This window comes from Cornus florida, unplaced genomic scaffold, assembly GCF_030987335.1.
Source record: "Cornus florida cultivar Cherokee Brave unplaced genomic scaffold, ASM3098733v1 CherokeeBrave_3.0.0_Hap2_Chr03, whole genome shotgun sequence".
In the NCBI taxonomy this organism is placed as follows: domain Eukaryota; kingdom Viridiplantae; phylum Streptophyta; class Magnoliopsida; order Cornales; family Cornaceae; genus Cornus; species Cornus florida.
This window is the reverse complement of record NW_026775573.1, coordinates 95,899,822-95,913,761: the sequence shown is the minus strand read 5'-3', so window position 1 is coordinate 95,913,761 and position 13,940 is coordinate 95,899,822.

Genomic DNA, 13,940 nt, shown 5'->3' with positions numbered 1-13,940 from the left:
GCTGGCAATTTAACTTTTTCGCACTGGAGGAAGTTCGATCGATTGAACCTTGACCTTGGATCGATCGAACATGGCTGAGATCTATCAAACTGAAGATGGATCGATCCTCTATGGCGGTGCCTTTTTGGATAAAAACAACTCTGAGATATTTTGAAGATATTTTTGGGAAAAGGACAAAAACGGTTAGCAGGGTGGTACAGCTGGATAAGATCAATCATTTGGATAAGGACAAGATAGTTTGATCGATCAGAGAATGAAGTTGGATTGATCAAACTTTGAGATCTTTGAATAGGGACAAACATGGATTAAATCCATCTTGAAGTGCTGAGATCAATGAAAGTTGGATCGATCAAACTTTTCTTGAGATCGATCGAAGTTGCTGAAATTCCACCTTTTGCTTCCTTTTGCTGTACTTTGCTCCTTTCTTTGATTCATCCCAGAATTGCTTTATTTCTGCTCTTATTTGGCTGAGTTAGCTTATTTTAGGGATAAGTACCTGAAAATGGAAATAATACAAAATCAATCTAAAGCGGGAAAATAAGATAGATAAAGTCCTAGAACACCTAAGCTTAAGGGGTTTAAATGCGCACTTTTCACCGCTCATCACACCCCCAAACTTAAATATTGCTAGTCCCTAGCAATGAACTATAAAGTAAATGAATGAAATGAACAACTATACAGCTATGAACTAGAAAGTAATAAATGGATAACGCCACTTTCGTAGGGAACAAGCCTTGTAAACTCCTAGGTTACCCCTAGTGGACGAGTGAAGTCTCGTGAGGGTTTTCAGAAATGATAGCCACAAACATTAAGCTCATTCTTTCAAAAGAGGTACCAATATTGCAAATAAGCATTGGGAGAAAACTACCTCAAGTATGCAATTTTTCAACCCATACCAAGCAATCTCCCAAAATTTTAACATCAAGCAAACAATTATGGTCCTCCCACATCAAGAAAATGATCATGAAAATCAAAACAACTATAGAATCCTTTTTGAGTGGACCGGCATCAAATATGTTGTTATCTTAGCCAACTAAAGAATTAATCACATCCTTACCCTCAAACTAGCACACAAATCCACTACCAATCATCAAGATAAAAAGTGGACCTTTTATTAAAGCTTTATTGCTCTAGGTGCGCTTATTCTTTTCACTCAATTTTTTTTTTTTTTTTTGATCAAAGATGGAAGCATAGTGTAATGTGTTTATCTATTAAGCTTTCTAGCGATCCATGAGGTCGAGCGTTAAGTCAATGACTCCCAAACCAGACGGCTTTAGGGCATTAGGTGTTCAAACACCCTTAAGGACTTACAAGCTCAAATAAACTAGGTTACAAATTAAACTAACCTCCATCTAATTATATCATATTTCTTACCTTTTGGGAGAAGTCCTCACTTTTTTATTGCTTTTGCAACTTCATTTTTTTTTTTTTTTTTTTTTGTTAAAAAAAAAAGAAAGCAAGTTCAATTATTAACCTAGAGTTTTGGCCCTCCACCTTTCGGCGCGAGAAGTTCAGTGCAGAGGCTAGAATCCTGGCTAGTTCGTGAAAAGGGGTTGTTATCACCTTTATCAAGAATGAAAGCTTTCAATGCACTACTAGCCCAATTGGGATATAACCAATTCAATAATCAACAAAGCATGTACCCCACAAATGAATGCTAGCGTGTGCCTATGCTAGTGTAGAATACTAAAGTGAATCTCAAAACAATCACAAAATTAGGATGATATGGACCACAAGTGCAAGCAAGATATCAATCTTTCGAAAAATTTACCCCTAAATGGCATCCACAAGGCATATAAGGAGTATTGTACTCTCAAGTCAAGCAAATTTTAAATTTTAAGCAATATAGTCCTCAAAAGATCAAAATCATAGCTAATCATGGACTAATCATAGAAAATCTCTCAAATACACAAGTCATGCTCAAAATTTTGAATTTAAAAACAAACAGTGCAAAGCACTATTACCCCCAAACTTAAATGGCACAGTATCCTCAATGTGCAAAGAGAACAAAAGGAAAGAGTATACCAGTGCAATTATAGCAACGATTTGCCGGAATAGAAGTATTCGAAGTAGGTGGCATAGCTCCCCCAAACTTGGGATTAACTATGATCCTGAAATTTTGGCACTTGGATAAAACTCATTAGATAACAAAAGGGATAATAATAGTGCACAGTGGACATGCAAGTGTAAATGGGATAGCAACGGAAAATAGAGAGAGGTATAAGGGTGGTTCTGAAAATTTTGGGCAGTACTCTCTCTCATTGAAGTCACTGGGATGCACCTGATGGAGTCAAACAAATAGATATAAGAATATTAAAATAGGACATCCATAAAGAAAACATATATAAACCAAAAATAAAGTACAGTACATCCAGTATCAAAGCCGACAGACACGGCTGCAAAAATAACATAACAGTATAAAAAATATGCAGATATCATAGATACATAAGAGGAATAAGAAGAATGGAAAGATCAAGTGGAGGAGGTAGGATGGGCAGGTCGCACTCCGCGGATGGCTCTGGATAGATCTCTGAATGTGGTCATAACATCCGTGCGGAGGGAAGCAATGTCAGCTCTAATGGAGACAGTCTCTACGCGGATAGATACCATGGTGTCCTCTAGAGTCTGAAGTCGTTCTCCCAAGTTGGGTATGTGAGCAGGACCCTCAGGTGTGGCTGGATTTGGAGAATGATGATCCTGAGCCTGCTCCACATCGTGAACGGGTGACCCAACTGGAGAGTGCTGCTCTAGGTCCTCTGCAGGCTACTCCAAATCAATATCCAAGTGTACGGTAGCCGGATCGACTGCGACGTCGTCCGCTACTAGGTCTGCTATTGCTGCCATCTCTTCTGCCTCTAGATCCTTAGCTGCCTCGGCAGCATCTTCCCGGAGACTCTTGATAAGAGCGTTGTAGCTCTTATCCCAGTCCTTCTTCTTGAATGAACAGGCCCCAGACTCAGTCTTCTCCTATGGCTGGAAGGGATAACGTTGATCACGTAGAATCTGTGTGATGAGATGGCCAAATGGGAGATACTTAGCCCTTTTGGGCTTGGCCTTGCTGATGTGGTTAACATATAGCTTCATCATGACGCTCCAGATAAGTGCAGGATTGGATAGCTAACACCCTGTGTAGAATGCATATAGAGCTATCAGGTAGTCGTCGCGTCTCTGTGTCTTATGGCCGGCCATGAAGATGTTACGGAACAAGACAGAGTCGAAACCACAGGTCATCTGGATGATAGGTGTGGGTGGCAAATATCTCACCACCGGTATAGTGACCTGTGAGTAAAATGGCCTTATCTGCATATGTGGGTCTGTAGAGAGTGGGATATGTGTCCTGTAGCTCTGGAGGGCAGATATGTGGACAGTGGCAAGATCTAGATAATGTATCCACTGTAATAGAGATCAAATAACCATCAATGGTGGTCCTCAGCTCCGCCGTGTTACGCAGGGCAGGCCAGAGGTTTTGGAAGAACATCCGTACTAGCCTCGGGTACACCAGGTATGTGACAGGGGCAAGAATGGCTACAAGGCCCCTCCGTAATATATCATCATATGCTATTCGGGTAAGTACCGATCGTGCGCCACTGAAAGGCGTGAGTATCTATGTAATGGTCGGTCTAGCTCCTGAACTGGCTGAGGTAGTATAGGTGAAGGAGATGGTGAATGTACAGCCTCAGCCTCAGCCTGTGAAGTGGATGCCTCAGCAGCAGAGTGCAATTTGCTGTCAGATAAGGGAGACTGAGGTGGAGTGGGCTCGGTTAGCTGGTCCTCCTGAATAGGGTCCTAGGCATGAGATGGACCTGTCTTGTCGTCCAAACTCTGCCTGCCCCTGTGGTGATAGTGTCCGCGAGCTACAATCTTGACCCTAGCCATGGCCTGCAAAATGAAAAAGAAAACTTACAAGGGAAGTTAGTGCCGATATAAAGAATTAAAGCACAATTTATAGAATCATGTATGTCAAATAAGATAGACAAAACAGATAAAGAACATGAATATATGCAAGTGACAAGGAATAAGTGTCATGATGTAAAGCATGCTAGACAGGATAAGTATGAAATGCATCCAATGTGGAAAACACAGGCATTGGGCATGTATAAGATAGCATGAAACACAATTTATGATGGATGAAATGTGTGTTGCAAATCTGCAAAGTTTGATCGATCGCGAAAGTTGTGAGATCGATCTCACTTAGATCGATCTTAAAAATGAGAAATCGATAAAAGTTCGATCGACCTTAAAAAATGAGTGGAATCAATCTCACTCAGATCGATCGGAGAAATATGTTCAATCGATTGAACTCTATAACAGAAAATGAAAAGTCACAGATCTGTGACGTGGATGGCACGGGGCCTTCACGAACATGGTCATGGGCCCATCAGCACAATAAACATCAACCAAGTCACTGGATTCGGCCCATAACTCCGAAAATCAAATCAAAGCAAGACTAATACAAAAACATTTATACATATATATACACATATATACAAAGAGGTCAAAGCTTCATCAATGGAGATAGACATCATAAAAACAACCTAGATCTAACAGTTAAAGCATGTGTTCATGAAATCAAAGCTTGAATCAAAGCGGTGAAGTCTCGGATCTTATCGGAATTGAGAGAGAAAGTGAGATGAAGATGAAGTCCTAGATCCAAGAAGAGAGAGAGAGATTCGACGCTTGGGATGCTAGCCGGAGTCTCGCCGGAGATGGAGAAGAGTTGGGATGCAGCGGCGAAGGGGGAACGAGGGTTTGAGATCGATTCTTGTGGAATCGATCGAATGACCCTAAATCGATTTTTTAAAACATTCCCTTGCCAGTACGATCGATCGAACTGAATCCTCAGATCGATCGAACTGACATCGATCTCTCCACCTAAGTGACAAAGTACTTTTGGGATTTTTGAAAAATAAAAAGTAAAAATATTTTTAGGATTTTTTTTTTTAGGAAAATAAAAATGACAATAAAAATAATAAAATATTTTTTTGGAATTTTTGAAATTAAGAATTTAAAACAAAGTCAAAATTAAAAAATAAAGAATAAATATTGATCTCTCTAAGATCAATCTCAGGATACCTTCGATCGATCGAGAATGCATAGAACTAAAGAAATGTTCGATCGATGAGACAGAGAGGCTTTTGGATGCAGGTGATACAGGTTCAAAATTTTTTCTAAGTGTTGGAACTGTAGATTGATCCAAGATAAAGTTGGATTGATCGAAGAACTAAAGATCGATTTAGGAACAAGTTTGAACGATGGGACACAGAGTTGAAATATGCAGGTTTTGTTCGAATCATTGGACAGATAGTGATTTGGATACAGGTTTGATGTAGGTGGGAAGTTCGATCGATCGAACTCATTTTGAGATCGATCGAACTTATGCAAAATGCTCAATTTCAACTTGAAAGTGCATGTAATCCTAATCACAGTTCCTAGCAACGCATATGAACCCAAAGCCAATATCTAAACTTCGCAAGAAATGAAATTAAAGATAGAAATGAGGGAGGAATAGGGTTTTGACACCTTACGAAATGTCTTGCTAGTCTTTAACGTCTTTAGCAAGACGTTGGGCTCTTTTAGCCTAGATCAAACATCTTATAATGCATCCCCTCCTTGATGGGGTGATAAGTACTTTGAACTCCACCCAACAAATGGTTCCCTAGAGAACTTGTTGGATTAAGCTCAAAAGTCGTTTTCGGTCCTTGATCAAAACAATCTTTAGGCTTCCACGCCCTTTCAAAACAAGACTTTGAAACAATTTTCTTAGAATGCAGGGTTGAAGATGAACCATTTGAAACTTTGGTTTCACTCAAAAACTCTATTCCTTCACATTTAAGGTCATGATATTTTTCTACAACATTAACCTCTTCATGCTTGTCAAATGAGTTGGGGGTTGGGTTAAAAATATTCAACTTTACCTTCATGTGGCCAAATGAGATCTTCATTATCCCCATCCTACAATTAATGTTGGCATTCACGGTTGCCAAGAAAGGAAGGCCAAAGATAACAGGAATTTGGCTCTTAGGATTTTGGACCGGTTCCGTGTCAATGACAACGAAATCAACGGGAAAGAAGAATTTATAAATTTTAATCAAAACATCCTCAATGATACCCCTAGGATTTTTGATTGATCGATCGGCAAGTTGTAAAACCACCGACGTCGGTTTCAAGTCTCCTAAGCCTAATTTGACATACACCGAGTGTAATGACCCGGATTTTCACGGATAATTTTTTGCCGTTGTCTTTCCTTTCTGAGTTCGGTTTCTTGTCACTTAGTGTCATCTCGAGTGCTCTGGAATGATTTTTGAGACTCTTTTCTTTGGATTGACAACTTCCTTTGAGGACCAAGTCAATTCCATACTTTCACTTTTTTGACACTATTCGCATTTCGTTTTTTTTTTTTTCCCTATTTTGTCTTTTCCCCGTTTGTCACTTTGTTGGCATAACCATACTTCTTGTGTTCGAAGTTGGTTTCTGACTTCACGTATCTTCATTCTCAGTGGTTTCCATGAAATATGTATCTTTACTTTTGTAGTAAAGTACTCTGGTTGCTCCCGGTGTCCATAGGGGCACGGATGCACAGTTCTTTGAAATATTTTTCTTTTCTTGCGGTGTTTTTCATAAATATCATTTAAAGATGTTTATTTCAGGGGTTTCTAAGAAAATATCTTTTTGGAAGATATTTTCATTCTGGGCAGTTTCGCAGTTTTCACTTTTTGGAGGGACCATTGTGCAATTAATGAAAGTTATTGCTCAATGTCTTGTTTTGAGCCTGGATCCTCATACAGGATTCATTTTCACTTTTCATCGAGTCGTGTACTCTTGGAATTTCCTTGTGGTTGTTTTTTCCAGTTTCAGGGTTTCTGGCCCCGGTTAGCGCCAAACTTGTTTAATGAAAGTTTGGCTCGGGACTCGGTTTTCGACGCCGTTTCTTCCATTATTCTTATTTTCTCATTTTTGAATCTTTTTCGTTCACAGAGTTTTGCCGTTTGAGCGTGTCTGCGTGAATTTGACTTTTCCTAACACAGCGGGGCCCGTTCGGGGCACTTTTAGGGTTTTTCTATAAATAGGAGTACTTAAGAGAAAATATCAGATTGCCGGATCTCATGGCAGCCATGGCCACCATGCTTCTCTCTGCTTTTCCGGTCACTTCCCTTGGTTGAAAAGGTGTAGTACCTTTATGTTTATTGTTCCCCTCGATGTGCTATTCCATTCCCCCTTATTAGAATTCAGTTTTGGCAATTTCTTGAGTTCGAGTTTGGATTCAACTTGTGAATTTGATGGGGCTTCCTTGGGGTTATGTTCACGGTGTTGTCCCCGACAAAACCTAGAAGTTTCGTCTGATTCAGAGCACATTCATTTTGGTGGGGATTTGAGATTTCATCTGAAATGGAGGTACGGGATGTTTTAGGATTTTATATGTGTTGCATTGTGTGTTTCCCAGGATTATACAACCTATATGTATGCCTTGTATCAAATCTAGAGAATTGAAATATTTAATTCTTTGTATAAGATTTAATTTTCATAATGATGTGTAACTTGGATTTGAATTGTGGCATGCCAGAAAATCTTGTTTTAATATGTTGGTTAACATATATTAAATTGGGATTAATTAAATAAGGATTGCACTTTTTAATTAATATTTATCTTTTGTGAAAGATTAAAGTTCATGGCCGTACCTTGTATGAATTCAACTTGTGTTATGCTTTTAAATCATGTTTTAATATGTTCTTTAACATACTTTAATTTGAGAGCATTTAGTTGAGTATGAAAATCTAGAGGGTTTAATTATTTTTATTTAATTAAACTATATCTTATTGTTCCATGGATTTAATGATGTTTTAAAAGTTGCTTCTATTTTAAAATCATGGATTTAAACTTGTGGTGCATTCACTTGATTATGTTTTAAGCATGGAAAAGCATTGTTATTAAATTTATATTCATGAGAACATGTTTCTAATATGAATATATTGTTGACTTGTGATTTCGTAGCGTTATGAATATGAAATGCTTATTATGCACTATTGGGAGTTAAATTGCTAACTTGTTACTATGTAGTAGTAATATGTATAAGTTGTGAACTTATTTGGCTTATTTTAGAGTCTTGGGACATTGTTGAGTTGAGATGGCTAGGGTTTGGCTCTAGTACGGGGATGTGAGTCTTCTAAGTCATTGAGATAGTGCACACTTAGGGTGGTCTTCCCTGCGGGTTAGTGCCCGGAATAACCATTGAGGTCTTGGCAAAATTCCGAGCGTGATGTCCAAGTCTTGCACTATTTGTTTTTGCTTTCAATTCCAAGTTAACAATCATGTTTATATTGTGACTTGTGGTTTTGGCTATTGGCGATTTTGATGTTGTTAAGTACATCTATGTTTGTAATTTTAATGAATTATTTTGATGTTGTTAAGTTCATCTATGTTTTATGATTTTAGTGAATCATTTTGATGTTGTTAAGTACATCTATGTTTATGATTTTAATGGATCATTTTAATGTTGTTAAGTACATCTATGTTTTATGATTTTAGTGAATCATTGTGAACTTTGATATTGTTAAGTACATTATGCCTTATATGTTCAAATGTGGTTTAGGAATGACCCTATAGATTCATTTGGAACATAGACATTAGGTGGCATGACCCACTTTGGTTATTCTAGCATTTTAGATTTCAAGTTGATAACCTTGAGAATCTACATTTTGTTGCTTTGTGTAAGCATGCTCCTATGTTGTTGGAATTGTATAAATGATGTGATTTATGCTAGAAATGATCTAGGGTAGCTTAGGATGCTCCCAGAGTCTCATCTTGACATAGATGTTAGGTGTCATGAGTCCTTTAGCATGTTTCACCTTAAGGTGATAAAATTATAAAACTTTAGGCCGATGCATGCTCATTTCCTACGAGTAGCTTTATGTTGCTCACCCCTACGTTACTGGGGCATATTTCAGGTGCAGGATTCAACACATGGAGATTAGTATTTATCTTTGATGGTTTGGAGATTTGAAGTTCCTTTAGAAGCATTCTTGTACACATGCAAGTGTTAGCATGTTTAAGTCTTACTTTTGACATTGTAACACTTAGTTAGGTTCAACATGCTCTTTTTGCCCTTTCATGTGTAAAGTGTACTTAGATACACTAACTGGGATCTATTTGATATGTACGACATGAGGCCAAGGGCCATAGACTTTAAATTTCAGGTGTATGTACTTAAATTCCAAGTTTTGCCTTTGAAGTGTAAACCTTTCCAACTTTAAGGTTTGGCATGTGAATTTGAGCGAATGAAATGTAATGAGGTCATAGGCCATTGTAACACATTTCAATATGTAAAGTACACTTGCTAGCATGTTTATATAGCTTAAAATCATGTTTTTGGACCATATTCATATTGGGGTTTAAGGCTTGGGTTAGGCCTTAATGTTTTTGGTTCATAAAAGGCCATTCAGCATGTTTTTGAGCCATTTCGGTCGTCCGAAGCTTCATTTTGGTCGACCGATGGCCTTTGGTATTTGTTTGAACTTCAAAAACATCATTTCCAGTAGCCAAAAGTACTGTTCAAGCCTATTTCGGTCGACCGTCGGGTTATTTCGGTCTACCGAAACAACCAGCCCCTTTGAACCATGATTTCAAATCTCAGCATGTCCATTTTGGACATCCAATGGGTCATTTTGTGGACCAAAATGACCCCTTTTACCCAACTTCTTCAGTTCAGTTTCAACACTGATGTTCTGACTTCGAATGACCATAACTTCTTCATTTTAAATTTAAATGGGGTGTTTCTTAAGCCTAAATTCATGGATTTTGAGTCAGCTATCCAATGGGACCAATACAATACTCAGATTCCAGTTAGAGTGGGAGTTATTCATATTTTAGTGAAGTAGTGTCAGTTTTTACTTCGACCGGGATAGGGCATTTTGTGGGATTCTTGTCCAATGTTCTTAGAACCTCTTAGAAAGTCATGAAATATTTAATTTAGGTTGTTATCACCTTGTTTGACTTGTTTAGAGTCAAGTTTCTCTTTTTGGTTGTGAGTTGACCAGTTTCCCCTTTGGTTCATGGTTTTTTTTCCGTTTCGACCTTTGTTTCTGTTTTCGTTCACCTTGAACTCCGTGACTTCTTAGAAGGTCACATTGGTGTCTTAGAGATGGTCTATATCTCTATAAACTTTGGTTCTATCTTTTGCTTCCGCATTTCAGACACGGGTCGCTACAAGTGGTATCAGTGCTCCTTCGTTTGAATACCTTGGATGATGGGTTTTGGGTGCATATCATTCTTTTGTTACCATGCTCTATGTGTTTATATGCTTTATGATAATATGTCTTGGTTCATAACATGTTTATGTGCTTACGTGCTACATGTTGTATGCTGTTTGTTTAAACATGATTTTAATTCTTATGTAAAGAACATGACATATGATGGATGCTAGATTAGAATTACATATGCATAACTGTGTTGCATATTTGGAATGACACGGGATTGGTCATTGAAGCACGAGTTGGGGTTGATGGTGATTGTAATCACAGCCTCGTGGTGGTATAGGATGTTGTCGACCTAGCATTGGTTTTGAAGTAGGTGGATGGTCACCTTTTGTTTAGGCTCTCATGAGGTGAGTCATTTAGAGTTGTTGTAGTGCTGGATTTATTGGTTGTGGCCCATTATAAGGTTATGGACCTCTTAGGATCCTTGATTGTTCGGGATGATTCCTCTAGAACTTGCGTTTTTTGTGGGCGGGTACGTTTGTGGGCGGGTGCATGGCACTATCATGCTACTGTACTGGCAAGCTACATGTGTAGTTCGGATGGAATCAGTGTTGGTTTGTTTTGATAGGCGTTGTCCTATGATCAATGATGATGATGGTTGTTTTGGGGATCAGTTATAGTGATTGATTTGGTTGTTGTTAGTATGGCTATAGTTACTATTTTCTTGGAGTTCTCCTTGCGTGATGATGCTTTTGGGATCAAGTCGATTGATTAATGCTTTGGGTAGAGAGAGCATTGCATTGTTAGTGTCATTTGTATTGTTACCTCTAGATTCGGAGATTGATTGTTAGCGTCTTACCATTGTGGTAAGGGCTCATGTTTGTTTTGAGACAGGTTGTTGTCGCATTCGGTTTTGGAGTCAGTTTATGGCTAGGAATTGTCCTTCCTTTTACCTAGACACTCTAGGACACGATGTCCTTAGGGTTCATTGTTGCATCATTTTGTCTTATGCAGTTTCGTCTACTACTATGTTAGTAGTATGACTTATGATATCGTAATGCATGAGTAGGTGGAGGTGTATCCACATTTGCGTTCTTATTATGTGACATTAGGATGCCTTCCTTATATGCTTAGAGATGCCATGTTGTTTCTGTACTTTAGTGACATGCTTTTGTGCTTACGTGGAGACGTGCTGCATGTACCTTTGATTTTATCTATGTGAGTAGATTTTCTTTCTGGGAGTTGTATTCCTTATCATATGCATGACTTCCAGGTTTGGTTTTCCCATTCGTTTCCCTTAGTCCCACATATTATATATGTGGGTTTCCGTAAGGGTTTTGTTGTGAAATTCCTTGTAGAGGAGTTATCACATTTGTTTTGTTTTGAGCTATCCATTTTCATAAGGTGGGAAGGATGCTCTATTTTCGTGGTTATCATATCGACACTTATGGGAGGATAGGGTTTTTTCTCTTTTCTGGTTCGTGTTAGGGATTTCACAAAGAATGAGTCTCTTCCCTCCGTTGCGTTGTGCATTGTTTTGGGGGTTGGTTGGTCCATGAGGATCGTCATTGTTGTCTTGAGTCCTTAGTGAGGATTTAATAGATTTTGGTCGACTTACTTCCATATAGGGGGTGAAGTCTTTGACCTTGTTGTCTTTCATTTCAGAGACGGGTCGCTACAAGTGGTATTGTGGTGCTCAGAGTGAGTTGATCGGTGTGAGGTCATTTTTTGGGGACTTATGTCCATATCATTGAGGATTTATTTGATTGTGAGGTGAGCTCAATGCTCTTTTGAGAATGTCTTTTAGAGACTAGTTTCCGTTTTGGAGACCTAGATGTGGTTAACTTTTAGGAAAAGTTTTGGAGGATTGCTATTGGATATGGCCTGTTATGGGGTTTCTCGTCCTAGTTATGACTAGGCATAGTTTTGAGGGATCGTAGTTCCGATGATTGGTTGCGGATTAAAATTGAGGAATTTTGATTTAGCTTGGTGTTGCCAAGCACTGTTTTGAGAGATTCATTTCGTAACCTTGGTTGTTGGCATTTTGATATGTGTGCCACTTGGTGGACTTGTATTTTGAGGATTTAGTTATCCATGATAGGGATGAAGATCTGATGTTTGATCATGGTGATTGGTCTTGTAGTTGATCTGCTTCAGGGAGAAATGTAGGACTTTCGATGAAATGTCTTGTGGTGAGGTTCATTTTGATTTCTGGAGGCTTCGATTTGCTTGTTAGGTTTTTAATTCTCAATTGATATTGTTAATAGGAGAATTTTGAGACGTTAGAGTTATTGATTATTGTATTGAGGATTTGGGGCCTTAAGCATAGCGGTACCTATAACATTGTTGTCAGAGTTTTGGGATTGGCCAGGATGGTCCGGCCGAACATCTTTGGACCATATCTCAACTCTCACAAAATGTTGGTCCCCATAGTACTTTTGGTAATGATCATTTTTGACATTGATGTCATTGGTATCGAGAGGTTTCATGGGTAGATCTAGTGGGGGGCAGGTTATGAACTAGTGCCTTATACTGTTATGTTACCATACAAGTTGTGTGTTGTGGGCGAGTGCTAGTTGCCATCAATGCTACCTTACTGACGAGTATGTGTGGGCGAGCACTAGGTACTATCATTGCTACCACACATTTGAGTACATCGTGGGTGGGTTTTGGTCACTATTCATACTGCCATGTTGTATTTGTTCTGTACCCTGATTTGATGCGTGGTTATCTTGGAGATCTTTTGGTGGTCATTTTTGGATCGGTATGATGGTTCATCTGGAGGGATGTTTACGGTTGTTGTCTTCATTCCTTTGTCTCACCTTGGGTTTTGTGTGTGAGTTCCGACTTATTGGGTGGCCATGCAGTCATTTTCCTTTTTGAGAGGTTATCCTGTCGTTAGCACGTGGGTGCGAATGACATTGGTCTGTGCGTTGTCTTTCAGTTTTAGGATTGCTTTTATATCACTTTGTGTGGGATACTCGGAGGTGTACTCCGTAGTTATCCTAGTTACTCCTTTTTGTTTTGTTGGGGCTGGATTTCGGGGACAAAATCCCTTTAAGGTGGGAAGGTTGTAATGACCCGGATTTTCACGGATAATTTTTTTCCGTTGTCTTTCCTTTTTGAGTTTAGTTTCTTATCACTTAGTGTCATCTCGAATGCTCTCGATTGATTTCCGAGACTCTTTTCTTAGGATTGACAACTTCCTTTGAGGACCGAGTCAATTCCGTACTTTCACTTTTTCGACACTATTCGCATTTCATTTTTTTTTTTTTCCCCTATTTTGTCTTTTTCCCGTTTGTCACTTTGTTGGCATAACCACACTTCTTGTGTTCAGAGTTGGTTTTTGACTTCACGTATCTTCATTCTCAATGGTTTTCATGAAATACGTATCTTTACTTTTGTAGTAAAGTACTCTGGTTGCTCCCGGTGTCCATAGGGGCACGGATGCACAGTTCTTTGAAATCTTTTTCTTTTCTTGGGGTGTTTTTCATAAATATCTTTCAAAGATATTTATTTCAGGGGTTTCAAAGAAAATATCTTTTTGGAAGATATTTTCATTCTGGGGCAGTTTCGCAGTTTTCACTTTTTGGAGGGGCCATTGTGCAATTAATGAAAGTTATTGCTCAATGTCTTGTTTTGAGCCTGGATCCTCGTATAGGATTCATTTTCACTTTTTGTCGAGTCGTGTACTCTTGCAATTTCCTTCTGGTTGTTTTCTCCAATTTCAGGGTTTTTGGCCCTAATTAG